Here is a 27425-nt window from a genome sequence, read left to right on the forward strand (position 1 = left end):
TTGATTTCTTGTTTTCTGATCTGGAGACAGCCAGGTGCCCTTATGAATATCGCGATGATTAAATCTGGTACTGCTAACTACCATGTTTTTTGCAGCTGCAAAGTCTATCAGCCTCATACCATTGTCAGATATTTCACTGTGGAGACTAAATTTCCCGACAGTTGGGCCAAAGATATTCTCCTTCCCAATTTTGGCATTAAAATCACCTAGAATGATTTTAATGTCATGGGCAGAGCAACGGTCATATGTTTCTTCTAAGCGCTCGTAAAATATATCTTTGGTCTGTTCGTCCTTTTCTTCAGTGGGAGCATGAGCGCAAATAACGCTGATGTTGAAGAATTTAGCTTTTATTCGAATTGCAGCAAGCCTTTCATTCACTGGGGTAAAGCTGGATACCAGATGTTTTAATCTCCGACTAACTACGAATCCGCAACCATCCCTTTCCATCCCCTACGTCACCCTAAACGAAATTAGGCACAGAAATTTTTGTATTTTTTTCATATTGGGCATATTTTGACATATTTTTACATATTTGCATAAAATGAGCATTTGCAAAACCATATACAAAAATATATACAAGGATTTGTGGTCTAAAAATCCCACCGAAATGGCTGAAATGTGGTAGAACGGTACATCCCGATTACCGATATTTTGAAGGTTGTGACCTCAACATCACATTTAAATGGCTGACATTTTGTATAAAGTCTTCGTTGGGAGTATAAAACTTTCCACCTGAAATTTGTCAGTTTAGGTCCACTCCTTCATATAGCCCCCATAGTACGGTACTTCCCGATTTTCGGTTTTTTGAAAGCTGTAGCCTCAATATCCCACCGAAATGACTGAAATTTGGTATTAAGTCTTCGTTGGGGGTATAAAACATTCCACAAGAAATTTCTCGATATGGGCCAACGTCTTCATATAGCCTCCATAGAACCGTACCTCCCGATTTCCGGTATTTTGAAGGTTGTGGCCTCAAGATATCTCCAAAATGGCTCAAATTTGGTATTAAGTTTTCCTTGAGGGTATAAAATTTTCCACCTGAAATTTGTCGGTATATGTCCACGTCTTCATATAGCCCCCCATAGAACCGTTTCTCCTGATTTCCAGTATTTTGAAGGTTGAGGCCTCAATATTCCGCCAAAATGGCTGAAAATTGGTATTAAGTCTTCCTTGGCGGTAAACAACTTTCCACCTAAAATTTGTCAGTTTAGGTTCAGGCCTTCATATAGCCCCCATAGAACGATACCTGCCGATTTTCGGTATTTTTAAGGTGGAGGCTGTGGTTATACATTTCTCTATTTTACTGACTTGTCTGAAAATAATTTTAAACAGAAAAATTGTACATACAAATATTTTTGTACCTATTATTGAAATATTTCTTGCAGAAGAAAATATGTAAAATGCATATGCATTTTGCATAATTTTGCATATGTCCTAAATGTGCCCAGTAGCAAAACTTGACATGAATCGGACACAAAATAGGAGTTGCATAAAATTCCGCTGTCTACTTATAATAATATAAATGTCAATTTACTTTGAGAAAGCTCACTAAAGAAATCAAAGTGAGGTGAACAAAAAATTTAAGTATGGACATTAGGGTTATCATTTTTTGCAATTTTTGTATATATCAAAAATACCACCACATAATCGTGTAGAGCATAAACAACTATTATGAAATACGGTGCCAATTTTTCTCTACCGCGAAAATGAAATTGGTCCAGAATGGTCTGGTATTGATTTAAAATTAGATTAAAACTATTAATAAGTTATAACGAAAAGCGTATATGTCATAATAAGAAATAAAATTAAATAATGCATTACTGAACTTCAATGCATTAGGTGCGGACACCCTTACAAAAAGGCTAGTTTTAAGTAAACTTTAAATCAGTTTCAGTCCCTACAGGGTAATTGTTCCATTCTATCTATGTCAACTCTACGAAGCTCTCCTTAAACCTTAAGATATATGTGTTGAATAGAAATATATTTGTAGCATAAAAATCAAAGCAACATCTAATATGCCTGATGATGTTAACCTAACCAGTTAACGGAACGATCGCCAGTTCTGAGTAGTATTTATTTATTTATTTATAAGCACATACCATGTTAAATCCACGTTCGGAAAACATAGATCAATAATATATCCCTTCTTGTAGGTGTACAACTCCCTAATATCCTCAAATGAACGTACATATTTAAGAAGAAATGTATTATTTTTTGTGAAACATTGTTTCGCATGCTTTTCCATGACCATTAATTGTTGCGTTTATTTTTGCTATTGCAGATTATTTGGATAACCGAAAAAGAGTAAATATTTCCTTTAATAATTTTTTCGCCCATGTTGAGTTTTGTTCACGTTTTTCGTTTTTTGTACTTCCGTTTTTTTTTTTCTTTCTTTCTGTCTTTTGTTGTTATGTGGTAAAGAACCACATCCATTGTTGTTATTCCCCAGTTACTGTTGTTGTTGTGGTTGCTTTGTTATTGTATCCTGTTGTTTTGCTTGGTTCCGTATAAAGAGTAATGGCAAAAGACTTTCTTTTATGTGTGCGTGTGTGAGTATATTTCATCAATTCGTTGTGGCTGTCGTTTTTAAATCGATCCTTTGGGTGTATGTGGTTACTAGCGTGTAAACAAACAAGCGTCTTGGTTGTTGTTCGGGTTCGATTGAGGGAGCTTTATTTGTGGACTATTTGATGCATTATTAAATTACTGGAATTCTATGTATTTCCTCCATTATTTGTTGTTGTTTCATTCAGTCGTTTCCTTTATTCATTCATTTCTTTTTCTTCTTGTTCTAATTCCTGCCTTAAGCTAAACCATCTGTAACATTTTATTGATGAAAATAAATGGATTTTATTGTCAATTTATTGATTTTTTCGTGGTGGTGGTAGTGGTGTGTGTAAAGGGGGCCAAAAAGTTTTCGCACGAAGTCTATCAAAGGATTAATTCTTTTTTTTTTTGCATGCTTTAAGAAACCCCAAAGTGCCTAAAAACATTACCAGCATGTATTTCGGAGTTTGGGGAAATTTGATGAGTTTTTGGCGCTTTTGTATTTCACGAATTTGAATAATTGAATGAAAAAGGGGTTTCGGCCATAAAATTGGCCAAAAAAATGGGTCGGTGGATTTGTTTTGACATGCATAACATATTTGCTAATAAAATGCCTGAATATTTGCTAACAGTTTATGAGGCATGAAAGATGCAGAACGAGTCTATGGCAACATTTTGCAGTATTGACGAGCGTATAAACATTGCTTAATTAAAATGCAAGAGAACAAGTGACAGATAAACACCTGCCCTGGGATTTTGCTTTGATTGACAGCTTGCAATTTGGGTAAAACATTTACAACACATTGAAGTATCAATCGAGGTAAGATTTTGTTTTAAAGGGTGTTTTTTCAAGCCCAATAGAACTTGAAATTGTAAAAAAATAACACAAAAAATTAAATTGTAATCAAATTTTTTTTTATTCGAAAGATCAATACGTGACATTAACATTTGAAAATGATTTCGGGCATATGGCATAAGTGCATTCTGGACGTCCAATTTTTGGCCACTTTTTCGAGTACTGCTGGCCGTATGTCACGAATAACACGAACAATGCTGGCCTCCAAGGCATCAATTGTTGCTGGTTTATCAGCATAAACCAGTGACTTCACGTAGCCCCACAGGAAATAATCGAGAGGTGTCAAATCGCACGACCTTGGAGGCCAATTGACAGGTCCACTTCTCGAAATCAACTTATCGCCAAATTTTGATTTCAATAAGTCGATGGTTGCGTTCGCCGTATGGCACGTGGCCCATCCTGTTGAAACCACATCTCCTCCGGATCAACGTCATCTATATTTTCAAACAAAAAATCATTGATCATGGTGCGGTAACGATCTCCATTGACCGTAACGCGAGCTCCGGCCTCATTTTTGAAGAAATAAGGTCCGATGATGCCACCAGCGTGAAAACCGCACCATACGGTGTATTTTTCTGGATGTAATGGAGTCTGTAGGGTCTCTTGTGGATTGGTCTCACTCCATATGCGGCAATTTTGCTTATTAAATCTATCCACAGTTCGACGAATGGCTTGTTCAGATGGATGGACGCCATACAAATGACGAAGTCGTCTATAAGTTGCGCGAATCGACGACTGATTTCCAAAGTAAATTTGGATAATTTCGTAGCGTTGTTCAAGCGTGAGTCTATTCATGATGATTTGTCAGAGTATACTGAAACAAATAAAAAAAAAGTTTCATCAAAATTTAATTTTTTTGTGTTACTTTTTACAATTTAAAGTTCTATCTAGCTTAAAAAAACACCCTTTACTTTATTGGTCATCTAAACTTGGCTTGCCGGCACTCCTATATCCGGCAACATAGAAAGTTGGCCACTATGTCACTATGTTCACGGAAACTGTGTACTCTGTTAACTGTTGCTGCTAGCAGACCCCGGTCCGCGTTGCTGGTCCGCCGTAGTGAGTTTTAATTACAACTTTTTATGGACTTTATTCTTGACAATTCAAAAATTGGTATTTTCTACCTCACTTCTTCGGTCCATCATCAAAGTATACACACAACCATTGTCACCCAAAATTTATCCTGAAAATGATATAATCATAGGTTTGGCTTCTAAATATAGCGTTTAAAAGAAAGTCGTGGGGAAGGTATACCACCTTCTACGGCATTCATAAAATATTCATAACAACGGCAAACCGCGAGCTTATGCTGCAAATTTCATGGAAATTGGTGCAGTAGTATTGGAGCTGTAAAATATTTAAAAAAGCAGGCGTTGTCGGGTCTGTAGGCCCTAAAGAAGTACCTGGATTGTACATTAATTTGTAAATTTTTAACCAGATACATTCGTAATATTTACAAATATAGCGTTTTTTTAAAATACCGCATAGGGGAGGACCATCCCCTCTGGAATTCAATAAAATATGTAGCCTGCTTTGGTGGCTATCCGTATACATGCCATGACAATTTCAAGAAAATTTGTTCGGTAGTTTGTAGATGTAACATAAACAAACACAATTTCCTCGCAAATTAATTAATAGTGTTTATCGCCGAGTCCGAGCGGCGTGTTTAAAGACACCACTTTGTAGAGAAGTTTAACATGGCTGAAATACTTAGGAAATGTCGCCAACATTGCTGAGGGATATTTTGCCACCATTGAAAATTTTGATGTTGCTTGGCTGGGGAATCGAACCCACGACCTTCAGCGTTCAAGGTGGGTTTATTATTATTATAATTATTATTATTATTATTATTATTATTATTATTATTATTATTATTATTATTATTATTATTATTATTATTATTATTATTATTATTATTATTATTATTATTATTATTATTATTATTATTATTATTATTATTATTATTATTATTATTATTATTATTATTATTATTATTATTATTATTATTATTATTATTATTATTATTATTATTATTATTATTATTATTATTATTATTATTATTATTATTATTATTATTATTATTATTATTATTATTATTATTATTATTATTATTATTATTATTATTATTATTATTATTATTATTATTATTATTATTATTATTATTATTATTATTATTATTATTATTATTATTATTATTATTATTATTATTATTATTATTATTATTATTATTATTATTATTATTATTATTATTATTATTATTATTATTATTATTATTATTATTATTATTATTATTATTATTATTATTATTATTATTATTATTATTATTATTATTATTATTATTATTATTATTATTATTATTATTATTATTATTATTATTATTATTATTATTATTATTATTATTATTATTATTATTATTATTATTATTATTATTATTATTATTATTATTATTATTATTATTATTATTATTATTATTATTATTATTATTATTATTATTATTATTATTATTATTATTATTATTATTATTATTATTATTATTATTATTATTATTATTATTATTATTATTATTATTATTATTATTATTATTATTATTATTATTATTATTATTATTATTATTATTATTATTATTATTATTATTATTATTATTATTATTATTATTATTATTATTATTATTATTATTATTATTATTATTATTATTATTATTATTATTATTATTATTATTATTATTATTATTATTATTATTATTATTATTATTATTATTATTATTATTATTATTATTATTATTATTATTATTATTATTATTATTATTATTATTATTATTATTATTATTATTATTATTATTATTATTATTATTATTATTATTATTATTATTATTATTATTATTATTATTATTATTATTATTATTATTATTATTATTATTATTATTATTATTATTATTATTATTATTATTATTATTATTATTATTATTATTATTATTATTATCCTTATTATTATTTGGCCTTCCTAATATTTTGTCCAAACTTAGTATACACTAGCGGTCATAGGTTTGAATTTTTTTCTTTTTATATGTTAAGGTATCTTCTGATGTGTTCGTATTGCAGATCCATACTATTTACTTTTTGAGAGTCCTATATTATGCCAACATTCCCAAGAAAAAACTTGACGGTGTTGCATATTTTCGGAAAATATCCCAATTACATACATTTACAAAAAAGTGTCCAATTATTGCGATCATCAGAATAGGTTTGAATCAAATAAAATTGAAAAATTGTACTACCCACGCAAATATTGCGCAGTTTTTTGATTTAGTTTAGTAAAATGGAACATTCTGATAAATCCTACAACAAATTTGACCCGCTTTATTTGAAATGTGGGTTCAATTCTCAACATGGAAAAGTTACCAAGAACTTTCAGATAAAATCAAGAAATATTCCAACAAAAACGTTTTATAAACTTGCTTTAAATGAATTTTTGAATTTGTTAGATCTCTTCTGAGCTTCGAAAATTCTCTGAAAGCAAATACCAAATGTAGCCATTTTATTAGGATCGATAAATTACTTACTTACTTAGCTGGCCCATTACAGAACATTTGTTCTATAGGCCTAACTAAGAAGAGATCTCTATTCCTCTCTATTTGTTGCTTTGCACTCTGGAATACCGCGCCTTTTCATCTCATCATCCACTTGTTTGCGTCATCTATTCCTTGGCCTGCCAATTCTGCGTGCACCGCCATGTGGCATGTATTCATACGCCTTTTTAGCGGGTTCATCATCGCTCATTCTTGTGATGTGGCCTAGCCAACGCAATCGCTGCATCTCGATACGTTTAACTATATTGATGTCGTTGTATAGCAGATACAGCTCGTGGTTCATGCGACGTTGATATTCACTGTCAACGCAGATTGGTCCGTAGATCTTTCGAAGAATTTTTCTCTCAAACACACCAAGCACTGCCATGTCTGCTTGCGCAAGTACCCAGGCTTCGGAGCCATACATCAGCACGGGTAGTATCAGTGTTTTGTAGAGCGTTATTTTTGTTTGACGATATGTGGCTTTGTTTTTAAACTGCTTACTTAAACCAAAGTAGCATCTGTTGGCCAATACAATTCTTCTTTTTATTTCACAACTGATGTCGTTCGTTGTGTTTACGGAGGTGCCGAGGTAGACGAAGTCTTTTACTACCTCAATATTATAGGAACCAACTTCCACAGTCGGTCCGAGCTCAATGGACGCATTGCGCGTCGACACCATCAACTTGGTCTTCTCACCGTTTATCGCCAGACCCACTTTAGCAGATTCTCCTTCGACCTTTATAAAGGTATCAGTTACTTCTTTTACTGATCGGCCCATGATGTCTATATCATCAGCATAAGCAAGTAACATGTGACTATTGGTGTAGATTGTGTGATGTTGAAGAGGTCACACGAAAGGCTGTCTCCTAGTCTGAAACCTCTTTTGGTACCAAACTCTTCGCAGAGTTTCTTTCCTATTTTAACTGAGGACCTCGTGTCAGTTAAATTCATTTTACAAAGCCGAATGAGCTTTGCGGGGATACCAAATTCAGACATGGCTTGGAATACCTTTGAACGCAGCGGGCTCTCGAAGGCTGCTTTATAATCGACAAAAAGGTGGTAGGTGTCGATCTGCATCTCTTGGGTCTTCTCCAGGATTTGCCGCAGGGTAAATATCTGGTCAATGGTGGACTTGCCAGGTCTAAAACCGCATTGGTATGGTCCAATTATCTCGTTGACCATAGGCTTTAGTCGTTCGCACAATATCCCTGACACGATCTTGTAGGCAATAGGGAGTAGACTTATGCCCCTATAGTTAGAGCATACAGACTTATCTCCCTTCTTGTGGACGGGGCACAGGATACTCAGGTTCCAATCGTCGGGTACTCGTTCTTCCTGCCAGATGGTGCTAACTAGCTGATGAATACACCTTATCAGCGAGTCGCCTCCGGTTTTGAACAGTTCGGCTGGTAAGCCATCGGCCCCTGCTGCCTTATTATTCTTCAGCCGATTTATTGCTGTCTTTACCTCATCTTGGCTGGGCGGTATACATTCAATACCATCTTCTGGGATTGGGACTGTGGTATCTTCGTCGTCTTCGCTGCTATTGGATACCAACAGATTTGAAAAATGTTCTTTCCATATCCTGAGTACACTATCTGTATCAGTTACCAAATTACCTTGCTGGTCTCTACAGGAGGATGTGCCTGTACCAAAGCCATCAGGTTGACGCTTGACTCTTTGGTAGAATTTTCGGACTTCATTCTGGCTCCTGTACATCTCGATTTTTTCACACTCCCTCTTTTCCGTCTCTCTCTTTTTCCTGCGGAAAATACGTTTCTCCTCTCTTCTTTTCTCCCTGTATCTCTCTGGTGCGCTACGCGTTGCTACGGATTGTAAAGTAGTCTTATATGCCGCATTTTTCTCTTCGGTGGCAGCACGACACTCCTCATCATACCATGGATTCCTTGGTAGAGGTCTCTGGTATCCAAGTATGGATTTTGCGGCTGTTTGCATGGAGTGCGCAATGCTTTGCCATTGCGCTGATATGTTATCGGGATGAGGAGTGCTTTGATTAAGCAATTGGGCTAGTTGAGTGGAATATGCTGTGGCTATCTGTTGTGATTGCAGCTTACCGATATCTAACTGTCGTGTTGTGTCTGTTCGTACTTTGTTTGCTACGTTTAAGCGGGTGCGTACCTTTGCTGCAACAAGGTAGTGGTCCGAATCAATGTTTGCGCCTCGGAACGATCGTACATCCAACACGCTCGATGAATGTCTTCCATCTATCACAACATGATCAATTTGGTTTCTTGTTTTCTGATCTGGAGACAGTCAGGTGCCCTTATGAATATCGCGATGATTAAATCTGGTACTGCTAACTACCATGTTTTTTGCAGCTGCAAAGTCTATCAGCCTCATACCATTGTCAGATGTTTCACTGTGGAGACTGAATTTCCCGACTGTTGGGCCAAAGATATTTTCCTTTCCAATTTTGGCATTAAAATCGCCTAGAATGATTTTAATGTCATGGGTACGGCAACGGTCATATGTTTCTTCTAAGCGCTCGTAAAATATATCTTTGGTCTGTTCGTCCTTTTCTTCAAATAAAGCTGATGTTGAAGAATTTAGAAGAAGAATTCACTGGGGTGAAGCTGGATACCAGATGTTTTAGTCTCCGACTAACTACGAATCCACAACCAAACTCATGCTTTACGTCATGGCAGCTATAATACAGTGCGTCACCTTTAGTTGTTGTTGTGACGCCTTTCCCAATCCATCGTATTTCCTGTATGGCAGTAATATCGGTCTTGTACTTTTCAAGTACGTCTGCCAATGCGAAGACTGCACCTTCTCTATAAAGAGTGCGAACATTTCAGGTGCAGATTCGCAGATCATGGTCCTTAAAACGTTTGCGGGGTTCGTCAACTTTAGAGGGGTTTGTTTTTCTTTTCTTTCGTTTTTTCATAGTAGGCTGTTTTTTCTCTGGGAGGGTTACTAAACCGGCGCCCAAACCCAAGTTTTTAACGTTCTTATGGGTGAACGCGCGGCACATGTTAGCTCACTACCTTTAACGGGTGTTAAAGGCAGTTCTCCAGGTGACACCACGGGGAGGTCAGTGTCCACTTGAGATGAAAGAGGGACCAAGATAAATCCTGGGCTTTGCCATGTTAAAACGGGTCAGGACCGTTGCTTGGTATCTTCCATCCCCTACGATAAATTAGAAAGGTCATTAAAAATAGTTGGTATTTTAGTTCAAGTTTCATTTTTAACTATACTTGCAGTACAAATTTAAGTATTATCATGCTTACAAATCCACCATAGTTGACCACATGTATCATTAATGTTCGAAAATTGGTCTGGAAGAATGTCTCTTCGACGACAATAAAGTAGAAAATTGTAAGTCAAATTTAAGTTAAAGGGGCATGATATCGCCGACTTTTGATTCAAACCTATTCAGATGATCGCAAAAATTGGACACTTTATTGTAGATTTTTTATTATAATTGGGATATTTTCCGAAAATATGGCAACACCGTAAATTTTTTTCTTGGGAATGTTGGCACAGTATAGGACTCTCAAAAAGTAAATAGTATGGATCTGCAATACGAACACATCAGAAGATACCTTAACATATAAAAAGAAAAAAAATTCAAACCTATTCAGATGACCGCTAGTGTATGTTCGAAAATAAGCCATATCGGTCCACAACTTCAGGTATCTCCCCCACAAAAGTTCAAAAATGTTCGGAAAAATTGTGCGCACGATTACTCTTGAAGGGAGTGACCGATTTGCTCTATACTTTACACATCCTAATACATCAGCTATATGTATTTCAGGTTTAATTATGGACTATGTTTGTCCACTCATTCGGGTACCTCCCACTCACAATTTTGGATAAATTCACTTTATGGCCTGCTCTCGAATCACTTTTGCAACTTGCATTCGCTGCCTCAATTACGATGGCAAATGCTTTTTCAGGAGCAAGTCCATACTTCTTAAGAAAACAGCCCAAAAAGGTGTCCCAACTTAGTTTCAGTTCGAAGATTGTCAACAACTTCCTACTACCCTCCAATATTTAAAAAAAATGTACTAAAATGGTATGTAAGATTTAGTTTAACTTCTAAAAGGGCCGATGTCGATCTTCTCTTAATGTTACCTCCCCCACAAAAATTCAACAATTGTGTCGATCTGTTCGCAGGTTAAAGTTTTAATTTACATGGCCTGGGGGTATATCTCTGTCAACAATGCCGACTGATACTGATTTTACTTGTTGTGATTTATTTGTCAAAATCAACATAAAACATTGACATATTAACTCGTAAAATTTCTTAGAAAACTTGTATCTTGGCAATAACGGATAACATAAAACTTCAACTATACAACATCTATCAAAGAAAACAATTTCACATGAATTTTATTGATTTTTTATTTTAGCTCAAACTATTGCCTTATCGCAGCTTTACTTACCACATACTAAACTAATCTACAACTCTTATAATCCCATTGGATTTGAAGTTGCCAAGTGGTACTTTCATTTTGCCAAAGTCTAATTATTTCTTGGGAAAATTTCTTATATCGTTTTTCAAACCTTCAATTGTTGTGGGCCACGAAGTAGAAGAAAGAATCATTTTACAACAGCCGAACAGCCCACAATCCAAATGTCGATTAGTAACGTATTGCAATAAATTTCATATTATTTCGTTTAATTTTCCCATTTAGAAGCCATTAAGTGAATTCTATTCTTTTGGGAGAATAACGTCTGAAGGCTAATGTTTAAGCACCCAACCATCCAACAAACCAAACGGCCAGTGAGCTAACGAATCATTTGCCGCCGCCAATGCCATTAACTGCCAGTAAAAGTGGTTTGCAGTGAATGTGATTTTTCACTTTAGATTTCTTTTTACAGTAAATGGCATACAAGAAAATAAAAGTAACAACAATTGAACGAATAGAAATAGACTGAGAATAAAAATGCTCAAATCCAAACCATTAGTTGCTAGGGTATAATTCTTTTACAATTGGTCGGGTAGTAATTGAAGTTGAGGCGCACATGATGTTGATGATTTTCTTTTTTGGATTTAGACAATTGATTTTTATTGATTTTCCTTCCATGCTACCAAATGTTGAGTAGAATTTTAAGAATGCTGGTTCTTGTTATTGAAGTTTTAATTTTGTTCATCCTGGAAGGATTAGGAATTAGTTGATATATTAAGACAATATAGTGAATTCTTTTGACTGGGTTTTTGATTTTATTCAAGTCCATTTCTTGGTAGACAGAAACAATTGTAATCAGTGAGGAACGCTTTAGGCAGAATGGGACAGACTGTGTGATACCATCCCCACAGCTCTATTCCTGTTCATGATTTTTAATGAAAATAAGTTTTTGTATTCCACACTCATTAGTAGATGTTATTATTTGTATAGTACGCGTGTTGTTAAAGGTGAGATAGTCAATTCAAAATAGATATGCAAATAAGGGGGGAAATAGCAAATATTCCCACCAAGCTGATTTTTGGTGGAAAGCTAGTGTTTGATATTAGAAGTAATGTCCTAAATGTTCCCATCGATCCCATGTGTGCCAACGCAGTTATTCAGATTAAAAGGTAATTTTTTGGAGGCCTTGTTCACTTTTTTCTCAAAATCTTAAAGGCCTGGGTACTTAAGCAACCTCGCCTGCTTGCCTTGCTTTCCTGCTTCATTTCTGACATAATAAAAATAAAAGAATAAAGAAGCCCGAGAAAATTTCGAACTAGGTTGACCTTTTCTTTTTTATTATTTTATCAGAAGCAAGCAAGGCAAGTAGGTGAGGCAGCTTATGTACCTAGGCCTTAAGAAATCAGAAATTGACTTAAGTAAAAGTTGAAGGCATACAAATTGTCTACAAGAATGATCCTTATGGCATTTCAATTGGAGTCACCATTGTTGAGATATCGTGATATAAGTGTCAAATTCCACATGTAAAGAAGTAAGCCGCGTATTAACATCATGAGGCGGACCAGTGAAGATAACATCGCCATGTGTTAGGTATTTCCACAAGCTTTAAAACGAAATAAGTTTTTGTATTCCACATTGAAGTAATAGGTTCACTAGAACCGGGTCTAACCCGGTTTTAAATCTGGCCTTTCGGGTCAAACAACGGAGAACCGGCAAATTCGAAAAAACGGAGAGTTTTAGTTGGAGTCGTTCCCGTATGGCTTTCTACTGCACATGCGGGTTAAATTTACTATTTTTGCAAAAAAATAATTCTAACATGGAAGAACTCTACTAAACACGCTTCGATTTGTTGGATTTTTTTTAAAGATAGGCATAATTTCGCTCTTCAAGGAAACATATCGCTCATTTACTCAAAGAGTGACACATTTCAAAAAATCGAGTTTCGAGAAAAACGCATTTTAAGTTGCCGATTGAAATTTGACTTCCCAACCTAAAATGATTATTACACAAAAACTAAAATAACTAGTTGGACCATATTTTGTAGAGAACTAGCCAAATATCAGTGCTAAATTTCTGTGCAAGATTAAGCATGACTTGAAGTGTTTTAGTGCTTCATAAACTCAAAAAGTTTTTTTGATGACTTTTGCCAAACTCCTAGAAAATAAGCTGTAACTCGTTGAGTTTTAGAGATATCAACTTGAAAATTTGACACAAGATAAAGTAGAAGTCGTAGAAAAAACATAAATTGCTTACTCAAAAAACCCATTTTTGGAGTTAACATTTGAAATGAAAAATATTTTTTATATAATATTTTTTTTTGACAGTTTTTTCTTTTATAAAATGTTTCATTTCACATTTGCTTAGAACAAGAATTGAGCCCCGGTTACTCCGGTTATTTTAGCCATTTCACCTGAATATGTGCATATTTCCCTTATACATGCATATAAAAACGTGTTTTCTAAAAGTGTAATAGCTTAGCGCATTTTGTAATAACACTGATATTTTACCATAAATACCACACTTTGTGTTAAATTATGTAAATCTCTGATGGGTTAATTTTATTATCAAGCACTCTTCTTGGAATATGTCAGCAGAAGCAAAAATATCAGACATGGAAATAAAATTACATAAATTGGAAATTGGGATAACCCAGCGAACTTTTCGACATCACAAGCATTTCACTAATTTTTGTAATGCAATTGGAAACATTTTAAAGCTCAGAATGTCTTCATTGTTGAAACGCATCCAACTAAAGCTGAGGTACTCGTCAGTACAATTCAAATAAAAAAGTCGGAAAGTGGGATGTGCATCATAATAAAGGTGATATTTTCCCTATACATTGATGGTCTTTCCTTTTGGAATGATGCTCCTAAAAGCAGAGATATTCGCATAAGAATAAAACTTTAAATTTTTGTCCATATAAGTTTTTTGCCCATTCCGTGTCTAGAATACACTGTGCGACAACAAAAAAATTATGGGAAAAACTGAGCAGATTAGGGCTAAAATATGAGACACTTGTATCGACGTTTTTCACCTTGACATAGGAAAGTAACAAAAGTAGGCGAGGCAAGTTCCGCCCATTTTTGTTTTCCCGAAATATTCCATGTAAGATATCTTGGAATCCGTGCATTTTAGACATGTAGTGTCTTTGGCAACTTTAAAGACAAGGGTATGGGGAATATTTGTGTCAAAAATTTTAGCCCTCGTGCTGTTCATTAAAAGGGTCTTTTAGGTCCTTTTTTCGAAAATCGTTCCAAATCTCCTTCAAAATGTGATCGTATCAAATCAAAATATCGTCTGCTCCGTCGGAAAAGGTCGTAAGTCCACTTTTTTTGGAAATCGCGTTTTTGTTACAGGATGATAGTGCACGTCAAAACACGTCGTATGACACAAAGAAAATGGTAGTATGTCGCGTTTTTCTATATGTTTTGCCCTTGTCGGAAAAGGTCGTAAGTCCACAAAACGTACAAATTTGAGTACGAAAAGGTCGTAAGTCCACAGGAAAATGTATACTTTAATAGAATACTACAGCTAATGTGGTTCACATATAATATTTAACGTCATCCATGGTTGGGGTAAAATGTAAAGAACTAGCCTACACCTTTGGATGATAATCGGATGAGCGGAGCCTGTGGACCAAACTTTTGAACAAAAATGTGATAAATTCTATATTGCAACGAAAATTTACATTTGAAGTCTATTTTCCCCTATAAGCGAACTGATTATGAAAGATGGACTTCTGGCCTTTTCATTGATACAAATTGGGATGCTGTATGTGTTCAAAAACCACATATATAGAAAAATTAAAAAAAATCAAAATTTTTACTGTATTTACTGTCGTATATCTTACTTAACTTTATCAACTGGTAATTTGTGGTTTCTCTAGGGACATTTATTCACATAACGAGATTAGTTTGTATTCTGAATTCAATGAAGTAATACCTTCTAACGGACGGGTAAGTGCAATGTTTATATTACTAAATGATTCTAAAATATTAATTGATTGAAATGTTATTATACTAAGAAGACATCATGGTTTTTGCTAACAAATAGCAGTATGAATGAATGGAATTAGACGATGGTTTCATGGGTCCAGTTCCCTGTGGTTTTCACGGTGATTCTTAAAGCTCTGATGATGAACTTCCTAAACGAAGGAAGACATTACATGCTGAAAATTCTACATGGTTTGCAGACAAAAACAAAAGATGCAGTGAGTTGGGGCAGAAATACTTGGAAAGACAAAAAAGGACACTATTTAAGATTACAATGTTGCTAAGAAACCACGTACATTAGCGGAATTAATCATGAAATTTAATTGAAGGAAAGGTCGTAAGGCAAAAATAAAAGGTCGTAAGTACAACATGTCATGTTTTATATTAAATATTAGCCGAACCGGTCCACGTTGCTGGCCCTTGAAACAGTTTATGTTACCTTTCTTTTGCATCGCAAATTAATTGGGATATGCAAGTGACTATCAATAACAAGTAAGAACGTCGTTATGCCCTCCACCATGAGTGGTATTAAATTTTACTACAATTAGTTTCCTTTCGTTTATGAAGTAGACTAAACACCAAATTTCAGCAATTTCGGTAAAACAATGTGGCTAACCTTCAAAACACCGAAATTCTGTAGGCACCGTTCTACCCCAAACGAAGAATAAATACCAAATTTCAGCCATTTCCGAGGAATATTGAGGCCACACCCTCAAAATACCGCAAATTGGGAGGTACCGTTCTATGGGGGCTATATGAAGGCGTCAATACCAAACATCCTAGAAGTAATAGAAACTTCTATACCAAATCACGAAGATCTATCTTAAAAATTGTATCTTAATTTCAAAAGACGGACAGACGGTCATAGTTATGCCGACTTAGAATTTTACTCTGATCAAGAATATATATAATTTATAGGGTCTTCGCTGAATATATCGTTATGTTACAAACTGAATGACAAATTTAATTATACCCTCCATATTATGGTGGAGGGTATAAAAATCTTCAGAAATGTTGGTGTCGACATGCAATTTTAACATACCGCCAAATAACTGATGACTTGAGGCATGCCGACTGTGTCCACCTTCTTATGATGTATCTTATATACCTGATAAAACTATAGCTATCGATATGTCGCCTTCTAATCTAACCACTTGCTTTCCAATAAGACCAAAGCATTGTTTTGCATAACATCTGGTATTTCCATTGATTTGTAGCATATTTAAGATAGTGGGAGTGGTCGGGTTTTATTGCTAAAATATGTATGTACCCAATATTGGGGAAACGGAATCGTTGGTGAGTTTTATATATATATAGCGCATTTAAAAAATATGGCACAGGTGTAACCCGCTCCTCCGAAATTCATCAAAATATATAGCCTACTTCTACCAAGGGACATCCCTGTACATAATCTGAAAATTACATGGAATAAGTACTTAGGGTCGGAGATTCAACAAATGTTGAATTGCAAATTATTTTCTGACCGATAAAAATTTTTGCAAAAAAGGGTTTTATTAATAGGGCCTGCCCCGACCCCTCCGAAATTCAAAAAAATATAAAGCCTCGGTTGTTCCTTGTACATTCTCTGAAATTTTCAAAAAAAATCGGTTCTGCCGGTTTTGAGTCTATGCGGAACATACAAACATACACACATTGTCTTTTATATATAAGATTTAACCCAAAAGTTTTGGTCCATTAAAACCGCTAATAATTATCTCATTACCATGTTAAATTGCAAGCTTATTCTTTGTCTTAAACTCAAATCATTCTTAAAATGTCGCTCCGATCGGAATATTACTGCGATCTACAGGGCAGGATTTGGTTTCGACCTTTCGATCATAACCAACATCTAATGGGGTCACTTCTGGTAGGAACCCGACCTCTCCACAAAATTTCGTGACGATCGGTCCAAAATTGAGGCCTGGAGTTTTAATACAATTGTTAATGAATGGACGGACGCACATAGCTAGATCGCTTTATCTCGTCAAGATATGAAAAAATGGCAGGGGGAGGGGTCAACGACGAATACTTCGCAATGTTACACGAATATTGGACAAAACAAACAAATTGTTTTGTAAAGTATAAATATTTTATTTTAAAAACGTCCGTAAATTGTAGGAAAAGGTCGTAAGTCCCTACAAAAATACAAAACTGTACAAGGAAAAGGTCGTAAGTCCAAAGACATCCAATTATCTCCCAAACGCGACGGAATTTTATCAAACAAAGTACAGGTATTGAAGCGGAATAAATGAACGAAGAATTCTGCCTTTACCACCATAATAAAATCCTTAATACAGAAAGCGCTGGAATGTTTTTTCTTCCTCCTGAACAATTTATTGAGAGGGACTTACGGACGACGGAGCAGACGATATATTGTTCGTCTTAAAATTTTACTATAAGTCTCAGAATACACAAAATCTGTAAATCTATTCATATCGCAAGGAATCTCTATAAGGGAAAAACAAGTTTAAGGGTTAAAGTCGGACTTCATCTGAATTTATTCAAAATTGTCTAACAAAACATAATTTTAGAGGGATGTCTCTATTCACATTAGGTATCATGAAAATATCAGTATCAATTTTGCTGAAAAACACGAAAATATTTACCAATATATTTACTATAGGTCTCAGAATACACAAAATCTGTAAATCGATTCTAATCGCAAGGAATCTCTATAAAGGTAGAACACGTTTTAGGGTTAAAGTCGGACTTCATCTGAGTTTATTCAAAATTTTCCAACAAAACATAATTTTAGAGGGATGTCTCTATTCACATTACGTATCATGAAAATATCAGTATCAATTTTGCTGAAAAACACGAAAGTATTTACCAATTTTTTGAAGAAAAAATGTATTTGTAATGTATAGAAAACCCTAGTCTTACTTTGTAAAATTGCGTATTTTTAGTACTTTAAATTAAAATGGGCTGAACTTGCCCCGCCTACTTTGGTTGCTTTCCGACGTCAAAGTGAAAAACGCCAATATACTTGTCTCATATCTTTAGCCCTTTTTTCATAATCTGCTCAGTTTTTTTGCATTTTGTGTACTGAGGGAACAACATACCTCCTTGCAACAAATGTTCATTATAAGTCCAAGTTTAGATATAGGTCCCATATAAACGTACCTCCCGATATCCGGTATTTTGACGATTTTAGCCAAATTTTCTAATCGAGTTGGCTGTAATTTTGTATTTTGGCTTCGGAGGGAACATCATACCTCCGTGCAAAAAATGTTCAACATGGGTCCAAGTTTAGGTATAGCTCCCATATAAACGTACCTCCCGATGTTCGGTATTTTGACGATTTTAGCCAAATTTTCCAACCGATTTGGCTGTACTTTTGCATTTTAAGTTCTGAGGGAACATCATACCTCCTTGCGAAAAATGTTCAATATAGGTCCACGTTTCGGTATAGCTCCCATATAAACGTACCTTCTGATTTTCGGAATGTTGTCGATTTTACAGGCGTGGTATAAGGGGAATAACTTACAGGGTGGCAGATGGATTTCTTTTTATCGTAAACTAGAGACTTTCCCCTGTATTTAAAAAAAAAATATGGACTTGCCCTTACTGGGCCAACATTAGTAAAACTCAACATAAATTTATAGCAATGATGTTAAAAATAGCACAAAAAGTCATTTACAAAGAATTTATTTTTAGGGAACTTAGAAAACGAATTTTTAATTTGTTTTTTTTTCGTAAGAATATTGTCACTGTCATCAGCTATAAGTTTCATTTTGGAAATTGTACATTTACCTCTTAATTTTTTATAATTTCACTCATAATTTACTAACGCTTTACAGATCTTTTTTTTCGTTTTTAATGTACCACATACAAATCTCAACTTCTTCGGCTTAACTTGGTATATTACCGCTGTAAATTGGCAAAAGTAGTACTGGATAATAAAAATTTAATGTGTTTCGAGAATGTTTATTTCAATCGCGATCAAATTTGTCGACATAACTTTTTCGATTTTTGTCCACGGGCGGAACCACAGTGCATTGTAAAGATGGATTTTCTCTATTTTCATTGTCAGGGTTTGCTGTGATATTCGTCATTATAATTAAAATCGCAAAAATGAAATGTTCGATTTCATTAGCGACTATTGCGATATATTCGTTGTTTGATCACATACGACAACCTACTTTACATCATTAGAAAGGTGATCTTTTCTCATTTCATTGACAGATTTTGCTTTTGATATACCCCTTATAGAAGCGGACATATTCGCTTTGAAATAAAACATTGAATTTTTCTCCAATTAAATTTTTGGCTCATTCTTCCCCTCCGGTACCCTCAACACTCAGAATTAAGTGACGGCACACACAGCCAGATCGACTCAGCTCGCCAAGACATTAATTTTGGTATATATGTATATGTACGACCATTATTTTTTCGATGCGTTACAAACTTTTTTGGCCAAAATCAACTTATAATGCCCTCCCCAAATAGTGGTGTAGGGTATAACCATCGCTCGCGACAGTTTCTTTTACTTTTCCTTAGGTTCTTTGATGCACTTTATGATGAGACGAAAAGTCCGTATCATCATTTTGTTCTCCCTTGTTTAACAATCTGGACCACCGTGAAGAGCCTATGATGTGTCCGTAACTCTTAGGTCTAAATAATATAGTCTACCGGTGACCGCAGGACCATGGTGACAAGCCTAAGTTGTGTCTGTAACACTTAGGTCTTCTTTATTCACAGATAAGAAAACATCTCAACAGGGAGTACTAATCCAGGTCTCCTTTGTAAGGCCGAGTTCCCAGAGTACTTATCCAGGAATCCCGCGAAGAGCGAGGCAGACGAGAGGACAATCCGCCGGGTGTACTTAGCCAAGTCGCATCGATGGTGTGGACATAGAAGACTTAGCCAATACATGCTTATTTAACAGGTCACATCTATAGTGTGGACTTAGAATACTTAGCCAATACATGCTTATTTAACAATAAATAATTATACTAAATTAAATACGACCATTCCCAATATAAAGCCACAAATTGGTTAAAACCGAAAACAAACCGTGTTGTCACTCTTGGGGTCGCTTTTTACCAAATTTCTGTGATAGATGTAACTTATTTTTTTTTTTCAAATTTACATGTTAACAACATGTTTCAAACAGCGGTGTCGGTCTCTATACCCATCGCCCTCCAGATATGATTTACAAAAAAATTAAGAATGTATAACACTAAAAAGCATTATTTGTTTTGCAATATATAAATATTGGATTATTTAATATGTAAATAGCTGTATCTATGTAATTTAATATTTCCAACAAATTACATTTACACATTCAAAAATACTAAGCAATTGATATATGTAAATATTATTGCAACCTTTTTACGTAAAATAAACTTTATTCCAGAAAACCAATATATTATTTAATTATTTCATTGTTATTAAAAAAAAAAAAAACTAAATTCTAAATGGTGCTCAGCTAATTGCTTTACAATTGTTGTTTATAATTAGTAACAATTGATTTTTGGAAAAATATTTTTATAGATATAGATGTTGATATTTTATTTGGTTGTAATTGTAATTGCTATTTTAGGTGCTTTTAAATATACATTAGTTTCATTGTCATTAGAAAAGAAACTAATTTAATGACATTTTAATTATTTGATCAAGGCTATTCATGTTCATTATGATTTGTTGCAAACACACGCACTAGTAAATTTGTAACCTTTACAAAAAGTTCTTTTGATTTGTTAATTACTGGCACAAAGCTAAGGTTCTTTTCATTACTTTCGATATTAAATGTCGAAAAAATAATAATAACAATATAATTAAAATTAATAAAGCTATGAATGTTATTGATTTACGTATATTGAAGGTATTTTGTTTAGTTTTATTGAAAGTAGAATAAGTAGATTTTTTATTTGACTCATTATAATTACAATATATGTATGACTGGCACCACTATGTGGAAAGGGTATTATAAGTTTGTTTGCCGCAAAATGTTTGTAACATAGCGCTCGTAGAACCATATTTATATATGACGAGCTGAGTCGATTGTAATGGAAGTTCCAGAAAGAAAGAAGTAAACTTTTTATTCTCAAGTGGAAATCTAAACATTTATTAGGGGTACTACAAATCCAAACACTTTAGTAAATGGGTTCCCTTTAATTACTTATAGTTATTCAAAATTGGTTGGCGTAAGTGGTCAAGAAATGGATACATCGTAATAGTCGCTTATCCATCCTATTTTTATGAAAATTTAAAATATTATATGAAAATGATATTTATGTGCGCCTTTGCGAAGCCATGTTGGTGCTGAGTAATTAGTAGTTTTTTAGTCATGCTGGACAAAACCTTTACCATGGGTGATAGAAAGGTGATGGGTCTGTCTGATTTTTCACACACGCAGAGAAAAAAAAAATATGATTGATCCAACAACATTCGAAGAGCAAAATATGGATTGTAAAGATATTGTTAGATTCCGTATATGCTTTACAACTCCAACAACCGTTTTTGTCAATTAAAACAATTGTTTTTGTCATATACAACAACAGTTTTTGGAACTGGACAATATTAGTCTCTTTTTTTCGGCAGTTTTATTATACCCTACACCAATATGTTTGTTTTGGAAAAAAATGCATGTAACACAGAGAAATATTCGTCGTAGACCCCCAACGTGTTATACCAATCTTCATATCTCTACGAGAAAAGGTGATTTTGAGATGTATGTATGTCCGTCCGTCTGTCCATTACAATCAAACTCCAGGTCTCAATTATTTACCGATCGTCACGAAATTTTGCATGGAGGTCGCGTTGAGACCAGAATAGACACGTATTGTTATTGGAATGGAAATGGACCAAATACAAAATGTTTAACCGATTTTGTAGCTGCTCTATCTTCTTCTTTATTTGCATATCCGTTATCCGGATTTTAAGCGATCATACAATTTTACATTTTATTACATTGTTCTTGCAAATATCTAGTTTATGTGGAAAGCGATAATTGTCGGTTTTTAGCCGCTGTTAGAAGACTGAGTTCATCGCGGTATCCGGTCCAGTCTTGAATATTTTTTTAGCCAGGACAATTCTCGTCGACCTCTACCACGTCTTCCTTCAACTTGGTATTTGAGAATGATCTGCAGGATCTTATATTTGTTGTTCCTCATCAAAGGTCCCAACTTTTCGGGTTTTGATGGTTTTAATTAGCTGCCGTTGTACATTCATTCTTCGCAGAACTTCGGCATTTGACACTCGATCGGTCCATGGAATTTTGAGCACACGTCGGTATGCCCACATTTCAAATGCTTCCAATTTCTTCTCCTCTGCTGATTTTACAGTCCATGTTTCAGCCCCGTACAATAGAACAGACCATACATAGCACTTGTTAAAGCGGGTTTTAAGCTCAATGTTGATGTCGTGTCTGCTTAGTACTTTTTTGTATTTAAGAAACGCTTCTCTCGCCATTTCTATACGACATAGTATTTCATTAGAAGATTGCCACTGCTCATTTATTTGTGCTCCCAAGTATTTATACGGTTTTACTCTCTCAATTTCTGATTCACGGATTTTTAGTGTGGAGTTGTAGAAATTGGTACATTTACTAACGATCATATATTTTGTATTATTAAGATTAATGTATAATCCGTATGAATTACTTATCTCGTTGAGGGAACTTAAGAGACTTTGGAGTCCAACTAAAGAACTCGCTATTATCATGGTGTCATCACCGTATCGAGTATTGTTAATGAATTGTCCATGTATTTTTATCCCAATCCTTTTTCCTTCTACGCATTCTTGAAATATTTGTTTAGCATATACATTAAACAATGATGGTGAAAGTATACACTAGGGCTATAACGAAAAAAATACCACCACATAGCCGTGTAGAGCATGGAAAACTATTATGAAATACGGCGTCAATTTTTCTCTATCGCGAAAAAAGTTTCCGCACCAAATGCATTGAAGTTCAGTAATGCATTTTTTAATTTTAGCTGTTATGACAACATATTTGCTTTTAATTAAATTTTTTATTTTTTTTGTAATCTAATTTAAAATCGTTATCAAAGCGTCCTGGACCAATTTGTTCTCAAATCGCGCCATTTCGGAGCATTTTATGAATTTTTGACACTATTGCAGTTTTTGCTTTTTCTTTATAAACTCGTGAATTTTATGTTTATATTTTTTGTGCCTATCGGACAAAAGAATATGGGGTCATTTGCAACGAAATCTCGAAATTTACAGGCTGCTTTTGTTGACTTTGCCTGTGAGAATCGTATATGTTTTTTACAAAAATACAACACCAGTACCACGTGGGGAATTTTGTCCTAATAATGAAAACGCGTTTCTAAGATCGATTCGGTGAAAAAAGTTTCCGCGCCGACTGTAATTACTAAAACCCTTTTGATATTTTTTCTACTTATAATTTTAAATTTGCTTTGTTTGAATAAATATTCATAGAAAAAAATACAATTCTCACAGGCAAAGTCATTAAAAAATGTCTGTAACTTTCGCGAATTTGTTGCAAATGACACCATATTCTCTTGTCCGATAGGTACAATAAATATAATCATAAAATTCACGAGTTTATAAAGAAAAAGCAAAAACTGCAATAGTGCCAAAAATTCATAAAATGCTCCGAAATGGCGCGATTTGAGAACAAATTGGTCCAGGACGCTTTGATAACGATTTTAAATTAGATTACAAAAAAATAAAAAATTTAATTAAAAGCAAATATGTTGTCATAACAGCTAAAATTAAAAAATGCATTACTGAACTTCAATGCATTTGGTGCGGAAACTTTTTTCGCGATAGAGAAAAAATTACACATTTTTTCATAATAGATTTTCATGCCCTACACGGCTATGTGGTGGTATTTTTGATATTTGCAAAAAAGTGCAAAAAGTTATATCCCTGGTATACACCCCTGTCGAACACCTTTTGATATTACTACTTCATCTGAAGTTTCACCGGATACTTCTACTGATGCTGTTTTGTTCCAGTATAGATTTTTTATGCATCTTATGTCATTGTTTTCAATGCCTATGGATGTCAGAATTTCCATTAGCTTGTCGTGTTTGACAGTGCCAAAAGCCTTTTCATAATCTACGAAACACATAAATACGTCTTTTTGGACATCGCGACACTTTTGGATTAGCACTTGAACACCAACTAGTGCTTCTCGAGTTCCCATTCCCTCTTTAAATCCAAATTGCGTTTCGAAATGGTGATCAGATAAGATTAAGAGGGTAAAATGGACCAAAACTTTTGTGTGCAAATTGTGAAATTTTTTCTTATCTACAGTTTATATCTTTAAACCTGGAAGACACATTCCGGGCAAGTAAGCTATGTTTGGAAAAGAAACTCTTGACCTTTCTCTTGATGCCAATAGTGTTGTTGTACATGATTAGAAAACGGCGTTACATTCTAATATATCGAGTTATTTGTTTGTAGGAATGATACCAAGCAACGGTCTTGACCGGCTTTAACATGGCAAAGCCCAGGATTTATCTTGGTCCCTCTTTCATCTCAAGTGGACACTGACCTCCCCGTGGTGTCACCTGGGGAACTGCCTTTAACAGCCGTTAAAGGTAGTGAGCTAACATGTGCCGCGCGTTCACCCATAAGAACGTTAAAAACTTGGGTTTGGGCGTCGGGTTAGTAACCCTCCCCTAGAAAAAACATCCTACTATGAAAAAAAGAAAGAAAAGAAAAACAAACCCCTCTAAAGTTGACGAACCCCGCAAACGTTTTAAGGACCATGATCTGCGAATCTGCACCTGGAATGTTCGCACTCTTTATAGAGAAGGTGCAGTCTTCGCATTGGCAGACGTACTTGAAAAGTACAAGGCCGATATTACTGCCATACAGGAAATACGATGGATTGGGAAAGGCGTCACAACAACACCTAAAGGTGACGCACTGTATTATAGCTGCCATGACGTAAAGCATGAGTTTGGTTGCGGATTCGTAGTTAGTCGGAGACTAAAACATCTGGTATCCAGCTTCACCCCAGTGAATGAAAGACTTGCTGCAATTCGAATAAAAGCTAAATTCTTCAACATCAGCTTTATTTGCGCTCATGCTCCCACTGAAGAAAAGGACGAACAGACCAAAGATATATTTTACGAGCGCTTAGAAGAAACATACGACCGTTGCCCTGCCCATGACATTAAAATCATTCTAGGCGATTTTAATGCCAAAATTGGAAAGGAGAATATCTTTGGCCCAACAGTCGGGAAATTCAGTCTCCACAGTGAAACATCTGACAATGGTATGAGGCTGATAGACTTTGCAGCTGCAAAAAACATGGTAGTTAGCAGTACCAGATTTAATCATCTCGATATTCATAAGGGCACCTGGCTGTCTCCAGATCAAAGAACATGTAATAAAATTGATCATGTTGTAATAGATGGAAGACATTCATCCAGCGTGTTGGATGTACGATCGTTCCGAGGCGCAAACATTGATTCGGACCACTACCTTGTTGCGGCAAAGGTACGTACCCGTCTAAACGTTGCAAATAAAGCACGAACAGACACAACGCGGAAGTTGGACATCGATAGGCTGCAAACACAACAGATAGCCACAGCATATTCCACTCAACTAGCCCAATTGCTTAACGCGAGCACTCCTTGTCCCGATAACATAACAGCACAATGGCAACATATTGCCCACTCCATGCAAACAGCCGCAAAATCCATACTTGGATTCCAGAGACCTCCACAAAGGAATTCATGGTATGACCAGGAGTGTCGTGCTGCTACCGAAAAGAAAAATGCGGCATATAGAGCTACTTTACAATCAGTAGCAACGCGTAGCGCACGAGAGAGATATCGGGAGAAAAGGAGAGAAAAGAAACGTCTTTTCCGCAAGAAAAAGAGAGAAATGGAAAAGCGGGAGTGTGAAAAAATCGAGATGTACAGGAGCCAGAATGAAGTCCGAAAATTCTACCAAAGAGTGAAACATCAAAAAGATGGCTTTGGTACAGGCACATCCTCCTGTAGAGACCAGCAAGGTAATCTGGTAACAGATACAGACAGCGTGCTCAGGATATGGAAGGAACATTTCTCCAATCTGCTGGTATCCAATAGTAGCGAAGACGATGATACCACAGATCCAATCCCAGAAGATGGTATAGAATGTATACCGCCCGGCCAAGATGAGGTTAAAACAGCAATCAACCGGCTGAAGAATAATAAAGCAGCAGGAGCCGATGGCTTACCAGCCGAGCTGTTTAAAAACGGAGGCGAAGCGCTGGTAAGGTGTATGCATCATCTAGTTAGCACCATCTGGCAGGAAGAACGCGTACCCGTCGATTGGAACCTGAGCATCCTATGTCCCGTCCACAAGAAAGGAGATAAGACTATATGCTCCAACTATAGGGGCATAAGTCTTCTCCCTATTGCCTATAAGATAGTGTCAGGGATATTGTGCGAACGACTAAAGCCAATGGTCAACGAAATAATTGGACCATACCAATGTGGCTTTAGACCTGGCAAGTCCACCATTGACCAGATATTTACCCTGCGGCAAATCCTAGAGAAGACCCAAGAGATGCAGATCGACACATTTCACCTTTTTGTCGATTATAAAGCAGCATTCGACAGTCCCCTCCGATCAAAGGTATTCCACGCAATGTCTGAATTTGGTATCCCCGCAAAGCTCATCCGGCTTTGTAAGATGACTTTAACTGATACTAGGTCCTCAGTTAAAATTGGAAAAAACCTCTCCGAAGAATTTTGTACCAAAAGAGGTTTCAGACAAGGAGACAGCCTTTCGTGTGACCTATTCAACATTTTGCTGGAAAAGGTAATACGAGATGCAAATGTCAAAAGAAATGGCACAATTTACACCAATAGCCACATGTTACTTGCCTATGCTGATGATATAGACATCATGGGACGGTCAGTGAAGGAAGTAACTGATACCTTTAGGAAGGTCGAAGCAGAATCTGTGAAAGTGGGTCTGGCGGTAAACGGCGAAAAGACCAAATTGATGGTGTCGACGCGCAAAGCGTCCATAGAGCTCGGGCCAACTGTGGAAGCTGGTACCTACAATTTTGAGGTAGTTAAAGACTTCGTCTACCTCGGCACTGCCATAAACACAACAAACAACATCAGTTGTGAAATAAGAAG

The 27425-nt window shown here is 35.1% G+C and overlaps 1 protein-coding gene across 2 annotated transcripts in view; it reads left to right on the forward strand.

The window, feature by feature from the left end:
* Window positions 1-27425, forward strand: part of kek4 (kekkon 4) — a 285350-nt gene that overhangs the window by 142006 nt on the left and 115919 nt on the right. Inside the window, exon 3 of one of the 2 annotated variants that reach the window (XM_073974540.1) lies at window positions 2282-2304. The exons of the other annotated variant lie outside the window; for it this stretch is intronic. The gene's annotated coding sequence lies outside the window, so the exon portion shown is untranslated. The remainder of the gene's footprint in view (window positions 1-2281; window positions 2305-27425) is intronic. 2 annotated transcript variants of the gene reach the window in all.

This window comes from Musca autumnalis, unplaced genomic scaffold, assembly GCF_047663935.1.
Source record: "Musca autumnalis isolate F117 unplaced genomic scaffold, ASM4766393v1 scaffold_3, whole genome shotgun sequence".
Lineage (NCBI taxonomy): Eukaryota > Metazoa > Arthropoda > Insecta > Diptera > Muscidae > Musca > Musca autumnalis.